We start from the raw sequence: 4,988 nt of genomic DNA, 5'->3' as shown, positions 1-4,988 counted from the left end.
AAAAAAAAAAAAAAAAAAAAAAAAAAAAAGAGCTATAATAGTAATAGGAACCTGCTTACTGCCCTGTTGTTTGCTACCTGTACTTCTTCAAATGATAAAAAAGCTTGATCGCTACCTTAGTTCACCAAAATGCTTCAGCACAAGTGTACTATATGAATCACTATTGATCTGTCTTGCAAGAAGACATGAGTAGTAAAAATGAAAGTGAGAACTCCCACTATTGAGTGAGAGTCTCAAAGGTGGGGAATAAGGGAGGAGACCACTCCTCACATTGTCTTATGCCCAATTTCTGCCTCCAGAGAAAGAAAAAGTGAAAACTAAAAGGCAGAAATGAAATCACAAGTAGACAGCCCAGTGCCACACCCTGGGCCTGGTAGTTAAAAATCAACCCCTGACCTAATCAGTTACGTTATCTATAGATTACAGACATTGTATAGAAAAGCACTGTGAGGCTGGGCGCGGTGGCTCACGCCTGTAATCCTAGCACTTTGGGAAGCCGAGGCGGGCAGATCACAAGGTCAGGAGATCGAGACCATCCTGGCGAACACGGTGAAACCCCGTTTCTACTTAAAAAAAATACAAAAAATTAGCTGGGCGTGATGGCAGCGCCTGTAGTCCTAGCTACTCAGGAGGCTGAGGCAGGAGAATGGTGTGAACCCAGGAGGCGGTGGTTGCAGTGAGCTGAGATCGCGCCACTGCACTCCAGCCTGGGTGACAGAGTCAGACTTTGTCTCAAAAAAATAAAAAAGAAAAGAAAAGCACTGTGAAAATCCCTATCCTATTTTGTTCCAATCTAATTACCAGTGCAAGCAGCCACCAGTCACATACCCCCTGCTTGCTCAATTGATTGCGACCCTCTCACACAGACCCCCTTAGAGTTGTGAGCCCTTAAAAGGGACAGGAATTGCTCACTCAGGGAGCTTGGCTCTTGAGACAGGAGTCTTGCCAATGCTCCCGGCCGAATAAACCCCTTCCTTCTTTAACTCGGTGTCTAAGGAGTTTTGTCTGTGGCTCGTCCTGCTACATCATGAAGACTCTCAAACACCCCTGTGGAGATGCCCACGTGTAGGAAGACTGAGGCCTCCTGCCAACAGCTGGCACCAACTTGTCAGTCCCATAACTGTGCTATCTTGGAAGGGGATCCTCCAGCCCCAGTCAAGCCTTCAAATAACAACAGTCCTTGGCAAAAGCATAACTGTAACCACAGCTTGACTGAGCCAGAACCACCCAGTCAAGATGCTCTCAAATTCCTGTGAGAGGTAACATATGTTTATTGATATTTAAATAACTAAGAGGAAGGGAGCTGGAGAGACATTGTGGGAGGAAGAGGTTTTTGCTTCCTGGTTCCAGTGTGCTTGATTGACAAGCTCCTGCTGTGCAAACAGCTTTCAGTGCTGTTTCTGGAGTAGCCAGCAACACCCAGAGGCTAGCAGCTTCTCCTGGCACTGCCCACCTTGGGCTGTAGTGTAAGCAGAATGCCTCCAACTTCTGCCTCACATAGCACCTGTGTGCATGTGGCTTCTCCTGCATCAGGCTCCTGTAGCACCCATAGGTTCTCCAGTGCCGGCTCCCGCAGCACATGAAGACCAACAGGACCCAGTGGGCAGCGGCTTCCCCTGCACCTCACTCAGTTAGTTCTGTAGTGGAAAGTCTCTGGTTCCACACCTCCCTGGGGAAGAGCTTTCCCTGGCATCCTAGAGGGCATATTTCTGGCGAGTTGCACTGGCATGACAGTACAGTGATTTTTCTGCCACCTAGTGAGCTGTGGGCTGTGCTCTACTCAACAAGGTCTGGATCTCAACCCTGGGTGGGGAGAGGATACCTCTTTCTTGGGTGCTGTATCTTAGCCTTGGGAGGTAGGGGCTGCTCCTCATGCCAGCTATTCATTATTCCATAGGGTTCTCATAACTCCTTACTAACCAATTCTTTGTTACTCCAATTCCCTGTTTTAATAATCATATTCAAATTTCCTGTTAAATTACTGTGAGGTTTCTCTCTTGATCGATCAGACCCAGACTGATACACCAAGTTTTCTCATAATTTGTTACATGGCAACAGATAACTAATACACCACTCCCATCTGATCTGCCCACTGCCAATTCCTTCCATTACCATCAGCCGATTGCTATCATGTGCCTGCCCTGAGCAGCCTCTTCAAGGCTTTGATAAGCAGTCAGGTATGTCCTACTGCAGGCAGTCCGGGTACAGTGGCTCAAATGTATAATCCCAGCACTTTGTGAGGCCGAGGCAGGCAGATCACTTGAGGTCAGGAGTTCGAGACCAGCCTAGCCAACATGGTAAAACCTAGTCTCTACTAAAAATACAAAATTGAGCCAGGCATGATGGTACACATCCATAATCCCAGCTACTTGGGAGGCTGAGGCAGGAGAATTGCTTGAACCTGGGAGGCAGAGTTTGCAGTGGGCCAAGATCGCACCACTGTACTCCAGCCTGGGCAATAGAGCAAGACTCCATCTCAACACCACCAAAAAAATAGCTGGTGGGCACCTGTAATCCTAGTTACTCAGGAGGCTGAGGCAGGAGAATCGCCTGGGGATGCAGAGGTTGCAGTGAACCAAGATCACACCACTGCATTCCAGCCTGGGCGACAGAGTGAGACTCCGTCTCAAAAACAAGCAAACAAACAAACAAAAACATATGTCCTACTCCAAAAAAGAATAAAAGTACAAGGTATATAAGATTCAAGCTTTAATTTGCCAAATGCCAAGTGAGAGGTTCAGATGAGAAGTGCTGCAATATGCACCAAAGGCTGGTATGCTTGAAAAAAGATCTCGGCTGCAGTGGGACGTCAACTTTGATGACACTAGAAGGCACAGTCCAGTGGGAAGAAGAGGGAAGGCCATTCTAGCATTCTAAGCAGCAGGAAAGTTGTATCAAAAGTAGGCCAGGTGCAGTGACTCATGCCTGTTATCCCAGCACTTTGGAGGCCGAGGCGGGCAGATCACCTGAGGTCGGGAGTTTGAGACCAGCCTGACCAACATGAAGAAACGCCGTCTCTACTAAAAATACAAAATTAGCCGGGTGTGGTGGCATATGCATGTAATCCCAGCTACTTGGGAGGCTGAGGCAGGAGAATCGCTTGAACCCGGGAGGCGGAGGTTGCAGTGAGCCGAGATTGCACCATTGCACTCCAACCTGGACAACAAGAGCAAAACTCTGTCTCAAAAAAAGAAAAAAAAAGTTTGGAGGCATATTCTCTTTATAATAGTAATTTAAAGAAAAAAAAGAGAACAAGTTTGGAGCAAGAGTACACATGTTATGATTAGGGCAGCAATGACTAGTTTGCTCCAGTTTGGCTGGAGCAGAGATTTGGCACAGTAGGCTTGAGGCAGGCAAGAGGATCACATTGTGAAGGGCCTTGAATGCAAAGCTAATTCATTTGGTTTTGTCATGTAAAAAAGGGGTCCAGTGACCACATCTTTGAGGACAAAACTCAACCTTTTGCTGAGAATACATTTATACCTGTCAGATCACGTGACTTTGCTTTGAGGCCGAGAAAGATTTCACCATGGCAATGGGGAGCCCCTGAAGGTTTTTGGGAATCGTGCCATGTGGGATTATAAAATTAGCCTGGAGTGTGTAGGGCTGGAGAGGATGGAAACCAGGAGGAGGAAAAGTCAGGCCCAGTGTGGTGGCTCACACCTGTAATCCCAACACTTTGGGAGGCTGAGGAGGGTGGATCGCTTGAGCCCAGGAGTTTGAGACCAGCCTGGGAAACGTGCAAAACCTCATCTTTACGAAAAAATACAAACGATTAGCTGGGCACGGTGGCACATTCCTGTAGTCCCAGCTACCCAAGGAGGCTGAGGTGGGAGGATCACGTGAGCCTGGGAGGTCGAGGCTGCAGTGAGCCGTGTTTGTACCTTAGCCTGGGAGACAGAGTGAGACCCTGTCTCAAGAAAAAAGAAAAAAAAAAAGAAGTGGGCAAGTCCTGATGTGGAGGACAGGGCAGTAGCAACGGAAATGGGAGAACTAGGTGGATATGGTGGGGAGAATTTGAAAGTGATGCCCAACACCTTGTTGGTGACACGGGCACACACGGAGCTGGTCGAAAGGCAATGCTGGCATTTGACAAGTTCCACTGGGGTGGCTGCAGTGTATCCAGCAGCAAGAAGGAGCAGCCTCAGGCCTGAACTCAGGAGGGAGATAAGGGGTGCTGATTCAGATCTGGTAGTGACTGCCCACTCATTCTGGGAGACAGTGACGGGGCTGGCCTCTCTATAAGCTCTGGCTCTTTCCCATCAGCCCATCCTCATCAAGAAACACCCTCCCTATTCCACCTGAGTGATATGACCTGGGGCCAGGGATTAAGTGGAGACAGATTTCCTTAAGTACTTCAGTCCTAAACTGGCCAGAAGCATCAAGATCCTCCTCAATTTCCATAGGTTTTGGCTTAGAATCCATGATCCACTCTTACGGGGCTTGGACCAAAGCATGTGAGGGGAAAAGAAAAGCTCAGTAGTAGGAGGTTCTAATCCTATTTCTGCCCTAGACCAGTCATGTGACCTTGAGCAAGTCACTTTTCCTTTTTGGGTTTGTTTTCCATGCCAGGGTTGGTCCTGGACAAGACTGGTTTTCAAATCCTACTTCTGAAGAACACCAGGAGCCCGTGGCTGGACCAGGTTCTTTGTCCTAGATCGAGCAGACTCAGGCTAGGAATACCTCCAACATTAGGTTTCTTTCCCATAGCATTTTCTTAAACCATTAGCAATCCCTACTGTTTCCCAGCAAGGACTCACAGATAAAACAATGAATGAGGGCCGGGCACCCATCACTTTGGGAGGCCAAGGCGGGCGGATCGCAAGGTCAGGACATTGAGACCATCCTGGCCAACATGGTGAAAGCCTGTCTCTACTAAAAAATACAGAAAATTAGCTGGGTGTGGTGGCATGCTCCTGTAGTCTGGCTGATTCTCCAGAGAAGGAAGATGTAACTTTGGTATTGCATCTTATGCAAGGGGAAACCCA

At 48.0% G+C, this 4,988-nt stretch overlaps 1 pseudogene; it reads right to left on the bottom strand.

Annotated features, from left to right (window-relative positions):
- Positions 1-4,708, bottom strand: part of LOC108528295 (UMP-CMP kinase-like) — a 21,932-nt pseudogene extending 17,224 nt beyond the window's left edge.
- Between the last annotated feature and the right edge of the window lie 280 nt (positions 4,709-4,988).

This window comes from Rhinopithecus bieti, unplaced genomic scaffold (assembly GCF_001698545.2).
Source record: "Rhinopithecus bieti isolate Rb0 unplaced genomic scaffold, ASM169854v2 scaffold_4553, whole genome shotgun sequence".
Lineage (NCBI taxonomy): Eukaryota > Metazoa > Chordata > Mammalia > Primates > Cercopithecidae > Rhinopithecus > Rhinopithecus bieti.
Note: the sequence above shows the minus strand (reverse complement) of the source record. Positions and strands in the feature narration are given on the sequence as shown.